General features: G+C 43.8%; 1 pseudogene; it reads left to right on the top strand.

Annotated features, from left to right (window-relative positions):
- LOC101763579 overlaps positions 1–18,725 on the top strand; it is a 64,507-nt pseudogene that overhangs the window by 28,435 nt on the left and 17,347 nt on the right.

Genomic DNA, 18,725 nt, shown 5'->3' with positions numbered 1-18,725 from the left:
CCACATTTTCTATCATTTCGGCATCCCTCAAACTATCACGACCGATCAAGGAACGATGTTCACTTCGAGAGAGTTCGAGGAGTTCACTACCGATATGGGAATCAAATTGCTGAATTCTTCACCATATTATGCCCAGGCTAACGGCCAGGCCGAATCGTCCAATAAGGGGATAATTAAGTTGATCAAAAGGAAGATTGAGGAGCAGCCTAAAAAGTGGCACTTGTGTTTGACCGAAGCTTTATGGGTGTACAGGATGGCCTGCCACGGGGCTACCAAGGTATCCCCTTACCAATTGGTGTATGGTCACGAAGCAATACTGCCTTGGGAGTTAAGGACGGGGTCAAGACGTACATCGCTTCAAAATCAGTTGACGGCCGATGATTATTCCTTGCTTATGAAAGGAGAACTCGACGATCTGGCAGGTCAACGATTGAGAGCCCTGATCAGCATTGAAGAAAATAAAAAGAGAGTAGCTAGGTGGTACGACAAGAAGGTCAAAGTCAAGTAGTTCTCCCAAGGGGATTTGGTATGGAAGTTGGTGTTGCCGATAGGGTCTAAAGATCCTAAGTTCGGTAAGTGGTCACCCACTTGGGAAGGGTCGTATAAAATCGGCCGATGCGCTCCGGGAAACGCATACATTCTGGAGACGATCGAGGGAGAAGAATTTAGAAGAGCCTTGAACGGGAGGTACCTAAAAAGATACTATCCCAGTATATGGGTCGATGCATAAGTGGTTGTGGAGCACATCAAGATGAAACGGCTAGCTCTTGGTAAATTGTGTAGCCGATGCAAAAATAAAATCGCCTCGAGAAAAAGATATTCGTTCAGGTTGGCCGATTTATTATTCGGTACAGATGATAAGATACATGGCCGACACGGTACAAGTCGTCGTTAGAACAAAAAATTCTAGTACATCTATTAACCACGCTTTTTCTTAAGTTCCCTCTCAATCCGACCTAATTCTATCCGGAGGCAGGTGCTTCTTTCCTCCACATCTCTCATCGCGGCTTCTGCCTCAATTTGGCATGGGAGAGGATGGCTCCGATCCAGCGGCGGTCGAGACATTCCCACCGCGGCGTCTTCAAGGGCGACCGGGCGAGGGAGTGGATGACTCCTTTCGATTGACGGCCGCGTATGGCAGTTGCCATCAATGTGATCCCAGATCCGTTGGACTTCAGCAGGGTTATGATCTCTGAGTTCTTCACGATGGGCTCTGATTAAGTCCTTATCTTCCTATGACAACGGTGCATCGGAGTGTATGATTTCGATCGCCCGCTCCAATTCAAGGCTAAGACGTCTTGGCTAAAAAATTAACATATAACCACTCAACATCAGACTGGTTAAGGGATCAGATCGGAGAAAGGAGAACATAGGAAGATCTCGTACCTGGTTGACGGAAGGGGACGAAAAAGAGGAGGATGAAGAAGACATCTTGGTAAAACGCCTGATGGGATGAACTACCAGAGGAAAAAAGGATGAATAAGGCGAGTACCCTTGGAAGCAATACGGGGTCTGGTACTTATAGAAAGAAAAGGGGGCGAAGGTTTGGTAAGACGCGTCCCATCGGAGTAAAAAGGGTAATGAATGAAAGGCCGCCGTGAAGGACGGGTCAAGATTGAGGGAATTTTCAAGGAAATGGAACGCGTATAGTACCAACAATATCCGAGCGGGAATTTTCAAGGAAATGGATCCGGTGGTGTACCTCTTGGGCCTGGTGCTTGTACGAGTCTTCCTCCTCACGAGCTTTGGCCAGCTTGGCACGATCGGCCATATGGCGCAGAGCCCTAAACACTGGGATCCGCATCGACTCAATATATGCGGCTGGCACCAAGGCTTCATCTGCCTCTTCCGGGACTCGGCAGCTGACATCACTGAAGAGCTGCCAAATCGGTGAGGCGTCCTCCACCAATCGGCCGATGTCCTCTTGAAGGAGGGTCCGTATGCTTTCAAGTTTGGCACGGACATCATCGGGGATTGAGCTCAGGGTGACCTGACGTGAAGCAACCTCCTCGTCGTCAGAAAGCGCGACCGCAAAAGAGAAGAGACTGTTATTGGGAGTATCCTGTTCCTGCGAAAAGAGTAAGAATGGAAATAATAGGTTAGCCGATGGTAATAGGAAATCGGCCAATTCAGGTGATATATCTCTTACTTCTTTGCGGTGGATTTCTTCTACTTGCGCCTGCGGGAGTGCTGCCCTTGGTTCAGGAGCCGGTGCGACTGGCTCATCAGAGAAGGAGGAGTCAACGATTATGGGCGTCTTGCTCGGACGGGCCTCTTGGAGAGCCTCCCTGGCCGATGGCTGTTGAGAAAGTACAATTGACGTGCCGATTGCCTGCATCAGGAGCGGTTAAGCCTTTGATTAAGTATTAAAGAATTGAGTTAAGGGATTATGTACCTCAGCGGGAGGAAGCACTGGTGCTCCGGTTTCTGCTTGGGGCGTCGCCGATTGCTGTGGAGCCTCCGGGGCAGTTTGTGCAGCCTAATATAAGGAAGAGGTCAGCATCGGAGGGATACTCAGGAGGGTGTGAATGCAAGGTTACCTGAAAGGCTTCTAATAGCAAAGATGCGGTGGCTGTTCCAGCTTCTATAGCAGCTTGGGGGTCAACCTCCTCAATGACCGGGAGAATCGGCACAGCCAAAGTTTCCGCCGATGCAGCCGCGGGTGGATCGACCGATTCCGTGCAGGCACGCACTCGGCGGCTTGTTTTCTTTACGGCCTTCTTCGGCATCTGCTTCAATCGGCCGGTGGTGATCAATAGTCGGGGCGTGGTAGCCGATGAGTGGGAATTCCGTGTACGGGTGACGGTTCTCTATCGGCCTGCCGCTCCGGCTGCGTTTCGGAGGAAGTTGACTCCCCGACTGAAAAGAAAGCAAGAATTAGCAACAAATTTGTGACATAATAAAGGAAATAACATAAAAAATGGCTGAAGAAGGAGCAATACCTCTGCACTCGGGTCAATGTTCTCGGGATCCAGATCATTGCAGTATGTCGCGGGGGATGCACAAAATAGGTGTTGTTTCCATTCTGCCCACCATAGCTTAAATGGTTGGACAGCAAACGGAGCTACTATCCAGTCGTTCAAGTTGATGGTGCTGGAGTCAGGCACTCAGTCGCACAACCGACTGTAGTCAAGGCCTTTGGTGAGCTCGCCTTAGAATTGCACATGACCGGCAAAGAAGACTCAAATCGGCAGCTGACCTAGGCCGAATTGCCGTGCCGCGACTGACGGGTTATAAAATTCGTAAGTGGGGGCATCCTTCCCCGAGAAGAAATTTGCTGGTAAGATTCCCGGTTTGATCAAGATGTCCATGAGGTCGTTCTCAAAGATATTAGTCGTTGAATCAAAATAGAAAGGAAGTTCAAACAGTGGCTCTACCCTTTGATACGGGTACCAACTGGTGGTTTCTTCACTAAAATCGTTATAAAAACATCTGAAATACTTAGCTACTTTGGTGGCGGTGAGCTGGCAACCGGGGAAGACTGATGCCGCCTCGCCGAAAGAAGTGCATCGGCGCTGTACAGTGGGATTTTCTTCCGATTCTATGTTGGGGAAGGTCATGCGCTCCACCTGGTGCTAGGAGATTTTGCTCATATACAAGTTGAGCCAGAGATTAATAAACCACCAGGGACCACCTGGGTTTCCAATCGGCTCTCCTTTGGATAGCTTGACGCCGATTTGATGCAGCATGTGGTAGGCTGATCCCAGCAGATGTTTCCCAAAGGGGACGGAGGCTCCTCTCGATAACGCTTTGGCTAGGGCTTGTGTGTTGGAAGACGGACCAATTGCTCTGCCACAGAAGAGATGTTTCTCCAACCACATCATCAGGAAAGTCGCGTACTCTCTTTCTGAAATAGCCCCGGTCTTCATGTTGTTCTTGATGTACCCTTTCCACCCGCCGATTGCTTTTGTCTCCAGCCGATAGGACGGCTTAGCTAGATAATGGAAGGGGGTGTCGGGGGAGGAAATGTCAAGGCCAGTCAACATTACTACATCGGCCAGAGTGGGGGTCATCGGCCCATGGCCGAAGAGGAAAGCATTGAGGGCGTCGGACCAGAAATAGGAGGTCGCCATTACCAATGGTTCATTCCGCTCCATCTGAGACAATGAAAGATTGATACACTGGCCGATTTTTTGTTCGTCCCATTGAACCCGCTTGGAGTTGGCTATCCTTTGGTACCATTCTTTCCAACCCGAGGTTTCATTCGGCCAAGATCTAAAGGTGCCTGACCACTGGTCTAATTCCATTGGGGATTGTTTGAATGGAATTCTGTGAGTTTCTAAATTTATCAGATCAGTTGGGTCCGGACTTCCCATAGGGCGTAAGCAAATGAGACCGGGAGTGTCGGAGAGGTGAATCGTGATTTGATGCCTAACCGCCTAAAAAGGTAATAAGGGAAGAACTGAGAATGGATCTAAAAGCTAATGCCTAGGCGGAAAGAGTAAAATGAAAAGTTCCAGAAAATACCTCCGGGATGAAAGTCATCGTCGCTGGCGGGACTATTGGTGGAGCTTCCGTCGTTGGAGCCATCGGTGGGGCCCCTGTCGCTGATGAAGCTGCTGCCGATGGGGTTGCTGCTGCCGCCGCTAGAGCCACCACCGGAGTCTCTGATGCTGGTGAACTTCCTGAAGGTGCTGCCATTGGGGGAGATAAGATGGAATGTGGATGAAAAGGAGTCGCTGGAGGAGGAGATTGGAAGCCAAGGAAGCGTCGGAGGAGATGGAAAATAGTGCACTAAGAAAGGAAGTTACTAACTTGTGAAGAAGAAGTGCGGAACGTGCTGGTATTTAAGGACGGTCCGAGAATGGGTAAAGGCGGGATTTTTACCGTGCCGTCTACACGATTTTTGGGGGAGTGGTTGTCTCAGGCGCCCGTTTCGAAAAGATTGCAATCATTAGGCAGAAGACCACGAAACGGAAGGATATCTTTAATGTGTTTGTTTCGGAGGAGAAGTTGAAAAGGAATTTCGAAGTAAAGATTATGTTTTACTCCAAAATTGGGGGGCATGTGTTGGCACCAGATTTTGACCCGTATGGAATTGGCGTCAAAAAGGAGAAAGGATTGGCTGATGCGGTGAGTTGAAAAGTCACAATTGGGAATCGGCCGATTGGTGCTACAGTTGGAGATCGGTCGATTGGCGCTGCAGTGTTTTGGCAGACGGAGTTGGTAGAGATCGGCCGATTGGAAGGCTGGAGCAATTGGGCCAATGTGGGCTTCAAATAGATCAGGAAGAGAATATGAAGGAGGATTGGCCCGTAGGAGTGCAATAACCAACTCCGATACGAGTTGTACTTGTAGATATTCATTTTCGTTTAAAATTAGAGATAGATCCTAGTCGGTTAGGAAATTGGTTGTAACAGGCTATAAATAGCCACCTTTAGAGATCTGTAAACAACACATCAATCAATAAAACAATCTACAATTTCCTCGTACTTTACTTTCAAGTCGGCGACTTCGCTAATACTTTTTCTTCTTTCACGAGTTCGTACGGGTTGGCAGGGCTGCATCGACACGATCTCCGACCGATTCTATAAGTTCCGTTTATCGAGTAATATCTAAGCTTTAACTTCGGGCACATCGCTATCGTTTTGTTTAAATTTATTCACCAGTTATCGATTTTTACTAGAATTCTAGGTTTTACCTGTTGTTCTAGTTTTATCACAAGTTGTCCAGCTTGAGATTAGAATTTTCGGCTTGATTATCGTTATTTTCATCCACTATCTTTACATAGCCGATTAGATCTATTTCAAGTGTTGCTCCTGTGGCGTTATCTAATTTACTCTAGCAGTTTTCTTTATAATCGCTGCGTGATTATCGGCTTTATCATAGCCGATTATCTTTTTATAGCAAATCGGCCGATTCGCTGATACGCTTTCTCGAGATCGGAACCTTAGCCAATCGCAACCTCTGGATTTTGACACGTTTCTCCCTTGCCAATCAATAGGTCAGATTGGCTGGCACGCCGCGCGAACCGCACCAAGGTGATCACCCGAACAGGAGCTAAGCAGATTCTCCCGGGTCGTGTGTCCGACGCTGAGAGTCAATCGGCTGACTTTTAGCGCCAACAATGTGTTTTTAATATTTAGTCATTGCAATAAAATTAAGGTAGATAAATTGTAGACGTGAGAAAATAGAATTTGGTCATTTCTACATTTTTTTCATGTCACTATAATTTAACAATTAATAATTATATTTCTTTGACTAAAAAATTATTTATCTCATGTTTAATGCAAGAACTAAATTATAAATAATAATCCTATATGAAACCCTATATTCATTTTCCACGTAATACGATGCAGATGGATCGGTAATGGATGTATAACGCGGACAGACAGAGCAAGGAGTTTGCTGATGGCTTGCATTATTTTCTCGAAGTGGCTAAAGCGAACAAGCCAGAGAAGGGGTTCATATGTTGTCCATGCTTCCAATGCAGTAATATGAAGCACTATTCACAAGCTTTCAGGGGACTATTCACAGTCACTTGTTTAGATACGATTTTATGCCTAACTATTTGGTTTGGACCAAGCACGGCGTAAGAGGGGTTGTAATGGAAGACGGTGAAGAAGAGGAGGATAATAACAACATTCCGGACTGGGCTGCAAGCCAAACTTTTGTAGATACTACAATGGACGAGGCTGATGAAGATGAGTTTGCAGAAGACGGCCCTACTGATGACCTTGGTCAGGTGCTATGGGATGCACACAGAGATTGCGAAACTGTGAAGGAATTAGAAAAGTTGCACCACATGATTAATGATAAAAAAAAATATTGTACCCAGATTGCAAGCAAGGCCATATAAAATTGGGTACCACACTAGAATTTATGCAATGGAAGGACAAAAATGGTGTGTCCGATAAGGCATTTCAAGGGATGTTGAAAATTGTCAAGAAGATTCTTCCCGAGAATAATAAAGTGTCATCCACAACATATGAAGCTAAAAATATTGTTTGCCCTATGGGATTGGAGGTTCAGAAGATACACGCACGTCCTAATGACTGTATTCTCTATCGTGGTGATGAATATGAGAAATTGGATGCTTGTCCTGTGTGCGGAGCACTGCGGTATAAGATCAGGCGAGATAATCCTAATGATGTCGATGGGCAACCTTCCAAGAAGAGAGTTCCCGCGAAGGTAATGTGGTATTTCCCTGTAATACCACGCTTGAAGCGTTTGTTCAAAAACATGGCGAATGCTAAGTTGATGCGATGGCACAAAGAAGAACATAAGCAAGATGAGATGCTAAGACACCCCGTGGATGGGCCCAGTAGAGATCAATTGATAGAGCTTTTGTGGAGTGATACAAGGAACATAAGGTTTGGTTTAAGTACTAATGAATTCCATCCATTGGGTGAGTTGAGTAGTGGTCATAGTACTTGGCATGTGACCCTATGTATGTTTAACCTTCCTCCTTGGCTCTGCATGAAACGGAAGTTCATTATGATGCCGATGCTTATCCAAGGCCCAAAACTACCCGGCAATAACATTGACGTGTACCTAAGACCGTTTGTTGATGAAATTTTACTATGGAAGGAAGAAGGTGTACGCGTGTGGGATGAGGACAAATAAGAGAGCTGTGACCTACGAGCATTGTTGTTCGTAACCATCAATGATTGGCCTGCACTAAGTAATCTTTTGGGACAGACAAACAAGGGATATCGGGCCTGCACCCACTGTTTAGACAACACAGATAGCATGTATTTGAAGCATTGTAAGAACGTCGTCTATATGGGCCATCGTTGATTTCTCCCTGCTAACCACCCGCTGAGAAAGAGAGGGATGCATTTCAAAGGGGCACCAGACCATCGTAAAAAAAAACCCACACACCGTAATGGAAAGCGTGTCTTTGAGATGATGAAGGATGTAGGGGTAGTCTTTGGAAAGGGTCTTGGTAGCGAATCTATTCCGAACGACAATAACGGATGTGCACCCATGTGGAAGAAGAAGTCAATATTTTGGGAGCTACCTTATTGGGAAATCCCAAAGGTCCACAATGCAATAGACATGATGCACCTAACGAAGAATATTTGCGTGAGTGTGGCTTCATGGGTGTTTATGGGAGCTCAAAAGATACATTAGAAGCACGACAAGACCTGAAATGTATGGGGCAACGAGATAACCTACATCCAGAAAAGAGAGATAATGGACAGTACTACTTACATCCTGCTAGTTACACTCTCAGCAAGGAAGAGAAGGATCGCATGTTTGAATGCTTGAATAGTATCAAGATCCCATCTGGGTACTCCTCGAATATAAAGGAAATAATAAATATGAAAGAAAATAAGTTCACAAATCTCAAGGCCCATGACTGCCACATGTTGATGACCTAGTTGCTTCCGGTTGCACTGAGGGGTATTATACCAGAGAATGTCTGATTGCCGCTTGTAAAGCTATGCGCGTTTGTCAATGCAATTTCACAGAAGGCAATCGATCCAACCAAGCTAGTAAAGCTACAAAATGATGTGGTGCAATATCTAGTCAGCTTTGAGTTGGTATTTCCACCATCCTTCTTCAATATTATGACGCACCTCCTGGTTCACCTAGTAAAAGAGATTACTATTCTCGGTGCAGTATTTCTGCACAATATGTGACCTTTTGAGAGGTTCATGTCAATCTAAAAAACTATGTTCTTAATCATGCCGGTCCAGAAGGAAACATCACCAAGGGATATGAAACAGAGGAGGTCATTGAGTTTTGTGTTGATTTTATTGACTCAATTAATTCGATTGGGGTTCCAACTTCACCCACGAGGGGAGGCTGCGGGGAATGGGCACCCTTGGAAGGAAAAAAAGTTTGAGCAATGATACTGATCTGTTCGACAAGGCACACTTCACTGTTCTGCAACAATCGTCTTTTGTGGCTCCGTATATCGAGCAACACAAGCAGATGCTAGTTTCCGAACACCCGACGAAATCCGATGCCTAGATTATACGTTATTACATGGATATTTTTCCCTCTTGGTTGCGTCAACACCTTATGGGTAATTCTGAGATTCACCCACAGCTCGCTTGGTTAGCCAGGGGACCTTCTAGCACAATCGTGAAATTTCAAGGCTACAAGATAAATGGTTATACATTTTACATGAGAGCCCAAGACCAGAAAAGCACAAACCAGAATAGTGGTGTCCGCATAGATGCCATAGATAGCAACAGGAGCAAGAACTTGTATTATGGTTTCATAGAGAAGATATGGGAACTCGAATATGGACCGCTGAACATCCCTATATTTCGTTGCCAATGGGTGAAGCTAACTGGCGTAACCAAAGATCAGTATGGGATGACAATAGTGGACCTGACTAAGACTGGATGCAATGATGAACCATTCGTACTTGCCAATGATGTGCATCAAGTTTTCTATGTGAAGGTCATGTTTAGCAAACCAAAGAAAAATTCAGAAGAGCCATGGGAGCCAAAGCGCCACATAATGCTTCCAGGTAAAAGAAAATTCGTGGGAGTCGAGAACAAAATAGACCAATCAGATGATTATGATCAGTTTGATGGCATGCCTCCATTCACTGTTGAAGTTGACCCAAGCATCATGCTAGCCAAAGAAGAGGCTCCGTACTTACGCCGTGATCATGACCAAGGAACTTTCATCAAGAAGAAATTTTTAACATTACATTGTAATGCACTAAATATGCTTCACCTTTATGAAAAGTTACATTGTAAAGTACTATGCTTTCATGTACTACTTGATACAATTTTTAATTTAACGTATCTATGATTTCATGTGTGTTTAAATTAGGTGAGGTGAAGAATTATTCGAAATATATTTTTTAATATATTTTTGCATGTTTGAAATATGTAAATTTTTTATTTATTTAACAAAACCAGTTGAAAATATATATAAACTTGTGTGTTTAAATTAGTTGAGGTGAAGATTTATTCGATCAATATGAACAATGTTAACCACATACATCAATTGAATTTTTCGCGCGTTGAAATTATTTAATTGAATAATTACTTGATGATAGTGATGCAGTAAAATAATTATTTTAGAAATTAAAAGAACTAGTATAGAATTAATGACTCATTCAAACTTATTGTAAATATACTTGCTAATTTAATATATTTTTGCATGTTCGAAATATGTAAAGTTCTTTTTTTCCCTTCGTATGAAAACATATATAAAATCTATTTGCAAAAAATTAGGCGGGAGATCAAAAATGGAAAAAGGGCCATTTGTCCCCGATGCAAAATGCAATCAGGACAAAATGCCCCCCCTTTAGTCACGGTTGCAATTTGCAACTGGGACAAAAGGGTAATCTTTACCTCCCGCGCGAACGTACCCTTTTGTCCCGGTTGCAATTGGCAACTGGGATAAAAGGATCTTTTAGTCCCGGTTGCAATTTGCAACCGAGATAAAAGGAGGGATCAAAGTAACAGTCGTCTTCTCCCCCCTCCCCCCTTCAACACTTAGTGAAATTTTCACCACTCTCCATGATTTGTCGTGCCCGTCCGCCTCCGTCACCGCCGGTCTCCCGTCGCCGCCCGTCCGCCTCCATCGCCCGCCGCCGTGGTCCTCATCGCCCGCCACCTCAGCCACCGTCGCCCGCACCTGGACCGCCGCCTCCTCCGTCGCCCCGGCCCATCGTTGCCTCCTCCGTCATGCCCCCTCATCACCGCCACCTCCGTCGCGCCCCCTCATCGCCTTCTCCCTCTGCGCCGCCTCCTCGTTGCCACCTCCATCCACGCTGCCCCATCATTGCCGCCTCCATCCCCGCCATCCCAGCCTCCTCCTCATCTTCATTGCCCCTCCGCCGCCCCGACCGCCGTCGCCCGCCACCCCGCCGCGACCCCCGACCCTCTCCACACGTACGACGGGGCCCTTGATGACGCAAGGGCCCTTTTTTATTTTTTTGGTTAGAAAATTATTATTATTAGTAGAAAATCAGTAGGAAATTACTATTATTAGTTGAAAATTAGTAGGAAATTACTATGATTAGTAGAAAATCAGTATAATTTAGTTCAGATGCTTAGTATAATTTTGTATACATTTTATATAACTTTTAGAAATTACTATCTTTTATTATAAATGATTCGAAAATTAGTAGAAATGCTTAAGACTTACTTAGTAGAAGTGCTTAGTATAATTTTGTATACATTTAGTATAATTTTTAGTACATTACTATGATTTAGTACAAATGCTTCAAAAATTCGTAGAAATTTGGTAGAAATTCTTAGAAATTAGTAGAAATTTGTAGAAACACTTCAAATTTGGTAGAATTTAGTAGGAATTAGTAGAAACTTGTAGAAACACTTCAAATTTGGTAGAAATTCTTAGAATTTAGTACAAATTTGTAGAAACACTTCATGTAGGATTCATTCAAGACATTTCGTGTAAGTTTCATTCAAGACTTTCATCTAACTTTCTTGTAAGTTTCATTCAAGACATTTCATGTAAATTTCATTCAAGACATTCATGTAAATTTCTTGTAAGTTTCCATGTAAGTTTGATTTTGTGTATGGTTTCATTTGTACGTTTCAATCAATTTGGTTTTTTTCATGGTTGTTCTATGATTTCATGTATATACCTTAACGTACCTATAACTATAATTCCATGTGTGTTTAAAGTAGTTGAGGTGGCAGACGACAAGACCCAAGCTATCTAGTGGAGCAGATTATTGCTGGTGGTAGTGGCTCCAACCTTCCCGTAACGTACACCGATGAAGAGGGTTCCTAGGCGGACATGTTCCTCAAAATGTCCGGCGATGGCAATGAAGAGCCCGAGCCCTAGCAAAACCATGCCGTGACGGAAGGTTCCGGCGAGGTATATATCATATATCATTTCCATTATTTTACCCCATCTATAATGTCCTATTCATTATTACTATGTACTAATTAATGAATCTTGACCTATTAGCCCTCTGGATCGACAATCCGTCAGAAGCCTCGAGGTCGTACAAAGGTGATGGATGGAAGGCTTATCATCACGAAAGTCACAAAAGAGGGCAAGCCGGTTGCTCCCAAAAACATGGCAAAAAAGTACGTGAGTCAGATCAGGGCAATCGTAAGGGACAACATGTCCATCAACATCAGGGAATGGAGGGGCAAAAGTACTAATCCATATGCTCTCTCAGATAAAGAAAAGGAAATGTTGTGGTTAGATGTTGAGAAACATTTCACATTTCCTGAAGGATGTAATAAAGATGATGTGAAATCGTGGACGCTGAAGAAGATAGCCACACAATTCCAGACATTCAACAAGATGCTAGTTGCCACCTTCATCAAGAAGGGCCGAACTCCAGATTTCAATGAGTGGCCAAAGTTGAGGGACCACTAGGAGGAATTTGTCGAATACAAGACAAGCGAAGACAGTGCGAATAAGGTTCGCACCAACGTTGCAAATGCTGGCAAGAAGGATAACCATCATCGTCTTGGGTGAGGTGGTTACAATACTGCAATTTCCAGATGGTGCAAGATGGAATAAGACCTGATCGATCGGGGTATCGTACCAGCAACTCTTGAATAGCCCGATCGATCGAAAAATTGGTATTACGCTCATGGAGGCAACCTGAGCCAAGAGGATGGGACACTAATCTTCAAAGAGACAATACGTAAGAAGGTCGAAAGACTTATCAAGAACATTAAAGATGCTAAGGCTGGGAGGTTGAAGGTGGACTAAGAGAATGATGAGCTCACATTGGCCCTCGGGAATCCCGAGCACCCAAGACGTTGCTGAGGGTACGGGGTCATTTCGTGGAAGTTCGCTTTCCGAGGTGACATTGACTCGTACAGAAGCCGCAAGCGAAGAAACGAACAGCAAGAGGAGAGCTGGCGGCGCAAGTTAGAATCCAAAGTGCATTTGCAAGAAGTAAGAATGAAGGAGGAAATCAATCGTCGAGTGGCCCTGGCAGTTGCGGAGTTGGCCCAATTTGGAGCACTGCCCGATCCAAACGTCACCAGCCCTTCTCAACGCCTCAGGAGCAGTTGTGCTTCCACAGGGGTCCCTGATCCACATATGCCAAGATTACCTGTGGACGAGCAACGGTTCCTTGTGGATGTCATCACGCAACACACCTCATGTGAGCTGCATAAATTGGTCGGCAACATCACCATTAAGGTATACTTATACATAATATTTATGCAATCTTCTCAATCCATCCACGCCTCAGGAGTTTAATAACTTCTTTATTTCTGCTATATGTACAGGTGGTGTACGGGAGTGCCTTACCAATCCTGCCAGGGCAGACAAGCCATGGCATGGAGATTCCACCTGGCTACGCCAGCGTCAGCCTAGAGCAACTCGTTGATAGCCAATATGAAGTTCTAAAGCTCGACCTCCCAGGAAGCGACGGGGAAAGGACACAAAGAGATGTGTTTCATGGGATCATTCTATGGCGCAAACGCTACATCATCATCCCCGGTCGGTTTTATCAATCAGGACCAAATGGTGTCTTTAGTCCCGGTTGAGCGATCCGAGACTAAAGACCCCCCTTGTCTCGATTACTTAATCCCGGATGAATTTTCGGGATATTTACCCCCTACCAACCTGGACTAAAGGCTTTCTACCGGTGAGTTCTCCGACTTCCCGTGGCCAGCGGAGACGGTGTCCGAGGAGTCGTCATTCCCGCGCCATGATGAGGTGGCGGCGTACATGACCACATATGCCTGGCGGTTCAACATCCTTGAGTGTGTCAGGTTCGGCAGCAAGGTGCTCGGTGCCGAGTACATCGGGCCATCGGAGCAAGAAGTGGCAACGTGGGAGCGGTGGTCGGGGAATGGCGAGGCCTTGGGCGACGGCATCGGCGAGTGGCAGCTCACCATGCAGCACTCTGAATCGGAGGGCGAGGGCACTAGGGTATGGACGTGTGGTTCAGCCTTTGAACACAGTTCAAATAACATTTGCCAACTCTCAAATTGTGCTTTCATAGACGTACAGGCACTAGTAGAGAATTGGCTTTTGATGCGCCCCTTTTTGTTCCGGTTTAAAGTTGGCCCGGGACAAAAGGTTCACCAACCAGGACTAAAGCTCGGTCACTGGTGGGGGGCTCACCAACCGGGACCTTTTATCCCGATTGCAAAGGCTAGTGGGAAAAAAAGACCCTGAGAGGCCTTTTATCCCGGTTTGAAACACCAACCGGGATAAAAGACCCCCTTTTATCCCGGTTGGTAACACCAACCGGGATAAAAGAAGGGGATCTTTTATCCCGGTTGGTGTTTCCAACCGGGATAAAAGGGTCCCCCACGAGTTAATATAAAAAGATAGCATCCCCTAAATAGTCAGATGTGGTGTGTAGGTGGGATGGCAAGGAAGCTACGCGCGAGGCTGGAGGTTGTGGGTTCGAATCCAACCGGGACTAAAGGCCAATTCTCTACTAGTGAGGATTGATTTCCTAGTCCTCTGCGTTGGGAGGTACGGCGTGGCCAAGGTTCCAAAGTTCCCACACGGAAGAGGCTCCGAAGCGTTCCATGCCCAAGTGCTCCATTCCAGGGAGTACTCGCGCATGGCGCACGTGGACGCCGACGAGCTGATCAGAGGCAAGCGTGTCGTCGTGGTCGGCTCCGGCAAGTCAGGCTTGATACCGTCGCACAGTGTGCGGAAGTCAACGGTGAGGACAACGACACATTTGGCTCTACTAATATTATTTTTATGGTATTAGTTTTTATGATTATTTCTCTATTCGTGATCAAAGTTGAAAATGTTTGACTTTGAAAAAGTCTAAACGTAGCTATATTTTGGGATAGAGGAAGTAGTATTTCTAAATTTATAGTTTATATTTATCTAGAGATAATGTATATCTATATATCATATAGCAAAAGTTATAAATCTATAAATGCCAAAACAATCTACAATAATTTGGGAAGGAGGAATTCTTTCTGAACATTAGGTGCATCATGAGCTGCATCTGTTGGTCAAATTATGCTTGTTGAATTTAGCTAGAGGAGGTCGGCCCACGGATGTAGGCAGGCCAGATGGCGCATCCCGGCATTTTAAAACGGCTGAAGAATACCACAGCATTTTCCTATCATAAATAATCTAGCAGCCATATACTTTTTTTTTCAACGAACTAGCAGCCGTAGAGCTTTTTTTTTCAACGAACTAGCAGCCATACGACTAAAAGAAACGAACCCTGCTGCCAACTATTATCATAATGGATGCATATGTCAGAAAAAACAAATTATTAGTTTTTTATCCGCTAAAACGTAGCAAATATAGATATCTGTTTTCACATCCGTTTTTAATATAGATGCTAAATTGATGTATCTAAATCTGATTTTCATTATTTTTCTCTATCCGATTCGAAATCCATATTAAGAAAAAAATCAGGAATATCCGATATTATTCGTGTGGAAAGAAAGTACCTGGCGCCGATACGGATGATACCTTCTGCAGTAGGGTTTTTATTAGCTACCATTGTGTGTGCACGTGCTATATACTCATACTTTACTTCCTACTTGTATAATTATTTTTAATCTATTATAAATCATTGATAAAGCAATTTGACACTCACTATGATGCTATCTTCCAAATCGACTAGATATATGAATCTGAATTCAAATTAGAACTACTAGTTCATCAACGTGTGCTCCCGCACGGCCTAATATTAAAAAATTATTTAAAAAATAGATCCCCTAGGCCCTAGCTAATAATAAAAAATTCTTACCTATGACTCTCTCAATTATTTAATATTTTAACACAATACTCAAATATATGTGTACTTATCTTTATCCAGCTATGATTAAATTTTAGTTAGTAATTACTCTACACACGATTTTATCCACATTCATACTTTTTTCACTTTGCATCACATCTCCATACTTTGTAGGTAACATGAAAATCAATATTTTTCATCGCTTCCTCATACACATGTATAAATGGTGTACATTGCAATAGCCCTCATGCATATGTACCTTAACTCAGTATTTTTTATAAAACAAATGACAGAAATAGATAATTTAGAATCATATATTGACTTACTTTTGGACATTTATGTATGTATAATGAACATGCATATAATTAGATTATGATTAAGGGGTTTATTCTAGATCATTTTTAATAATGATATATGTGAGTAATTTAGATAAAAAATTATGAGGTTATTTTTATGTTATTTTTTATAATGACATGTATGGGTAATTTTGATGAATATTATGGGTTACTATAGATTATTTTTTATAATGACAAAGGTGGATAATTTAGACAAATGTTTAGGGGTTTACTTTACAATATTTTCACAATAATAGTGAAGGGTAATGCTTTTTAGAAAACATAATATACCAATGGCTCAGATTATTAGAGTCTACAAGATTGATGCCCGGATATTTGTGGTTTTTATGAGAATTTTTAGGATTTATCTTTTGTCTTATCACATCTCGTGTGAATTAATGTTGAAAACAACATGGGCACATAACTAACAATAAAAATTGTTACCATGAGGTATCTCTCATTTGTTAATTATTCTAACAAAATACTTATATAGTGTTAACGCAAAGATCGGGTGGTGACTTCCACGTGCTAACACACGAAACCCGAGAGAATCTACTTCACTCTTGTATGGGTTGTAAATCAGCGTGCGTGGTGAACTTGGACGTGCCAGTCAATTGACCTGCTGATTGATAAGGAATCATGACGGCTAGGCAGCTGATACGAATAGATATGATCGGCTAGATCAGCCGATGTATGCGTAATCAATGCAGAGGAAACGCTGAGAACGTAATCTAAACAGTGCTATGCGAACAACACTTGAAATAGATGTGATCGGTTGTACGATAATCTCTTGACAGAAGAACAGGATAAAAAGCTGATAGAAACTACTTCAAGCTAGATAATGGTGATAAAAGCTAAAATGACAAGATGAACTTATAGATCTAGCAGATATCGATAACTTGGTGAATAAATCTAGATGAAACCACAGCGATGCACCCGGAAGTTAAAGCCTAGAAATTACACGGTAGATGCGGAACTCACAATCCAGCCGGAGATCAAGTTGATGCAGCCCCGCTAGCTTGGAAGAACTTGTTGAAGAAAAAGATAACTTTGGCAAAGTCGCCGACTTGAAAGTAAACTGCAAGTAAAGTAGATTTATATTGATGTGTGTACATGTCTTTTCTAGACCTTGCAGGGCTTCTATTTATATCCTAAAATCCCAAACTCCTAGTCCTGGTCGATTACGACGAAATACAACATTTATCTCTAAGAAACAAACTATTTAAATAAAATGACTCGTGCAAGAGTCGGACATGAGTTTAACCTTTATTAACTAACTCTATACTTACTATCTAGAAAGATCTTCAGCCGAATTTCAAAATCCCCAATCGGATAGAATCTCCTTTCTTGTATTGGCTAGACCCTTCTGTCTCCATCGGCTGGGTCTCTATCGCCTTCCATCGGCTGAATCCCTCTGCTCTCATCGGCCGATCCCTTGTGACTTCATCGGCTGGACCACAATGACTTCATCGGCTGGGCTACCGTGACTCCGTCGGCTGGACTGTTGTGACTCCATCGGCCGATTCCACCAGCCATTGTTCCTTCGCCCTGTACCAGCACCTTCGCTACCTTTTGATGCCAATTTTGACATGTGTCAAAAAACAGTGTCAACACATGCCCACCAGTTTTGAAGTGAAATATATCTTTTTCTTTGAAATTGTCTTGGCCTCATTATCAGGTAACACTTACTTTGCCTTCGATATTTCACTATGATCGGCTGGAGCCATGAACTCCCTCAGCAGGATAAAGACCATGTTGACATCTGCAGCCGATTTATGATTCACCCTTATCATCGGCTTTCGCTTTGACGCGCCATACATCGGATTTGACCCTTCTCCTCTCTAGGACACGCCCTTCTTCCTTTTGTTGTTGTTCCCATTGCCACAAGCTTTGGACCCTCCTCTTCTGGGATCTGATCAAACCTTCAGGGCACTACCTGGAGTACTTCGCATCATCATCGTACTGAGGTGCACGTTGTTGCTCTGCCTTGCGATACATCAGTTCTTCATTAGAAACTCTTTCACTGCCCCTTTTCTCTAACCGATCATGTGCATCGACTCTGTCCTTCAGCCGATTATGCACGTTGACTCTACCCCCAACCGATCATGCACTGGAGCACGTTTGTTGCCATAATCAGATCTGTCTTTGACAATTGGCTTCCGATTCCTATCATCAAGGCGTGTCCTCTTGAATGATCAACTATTTGGATGCAACCTATTGCACTCAGGATAGTTATCAGCCGATGGTAATCTGATGCCTTCCTCCTAGTAGTATATGAAGAACGGGCACCTCCAATGATCTTCATGGCACTGCATCATTGCTTTCTCGTGCCTCGTTTTCTCTTGCTGCCTTTGGAACTTGTTGAGCAACTCTTGAGAAGTAATCAACCGGCGAGATCCCCTTGAATTCTCTCCTTCTTCTAATCAGCCCTTCCCCTCGATGTCATCAGCCGATACCTGAGCTTTAGGATCCACGGATTCTCTCTTCTTGGTTGATTCTAAGGTCAACACTTTAGCATGGAGTGCATCCTTACCATCACCTTCGACCATATTGGTTGGGAAAGAACGCCGGGCAATCCTCATCGGCTTTGCTAACTTTGTAGGGATTTCAAACTTAAGTCTCCCTTGTTCAATAGCTGATTGAATTTGCTGGCGGAAGACCTTGCACTCGTTTGTATCATGAGATGTTGCATTGTGCCATTTGCAATACTTGATCTTCTTGAGTTCCTCGACTGATGGGACAATATGATAGGGTGAAAGCTTGATCTGCCCTTCTTGCAAGAATACATCAAAGATTTG

This window comes from Setaria italica, chromosome VI, assembly GCF_000263155.2.
Source record: "Setaria italica strain Yugu1 chromosome VI, Setaria_italica_v2.0, whole genome shotgun sequence".
Taxonomy (NCBI): domain Eukaryota; kingdom Viridiplantae; phylum Streptophyta; class Magnoliopsida; order Poales; family Poaceae; genus Setaria; species Setaria italica.
The sequence above is the reverse complement of the archived record's forward strand: the minus strand, read 5'-3'. Positions and strand labels throughout refer to the sequence as shown.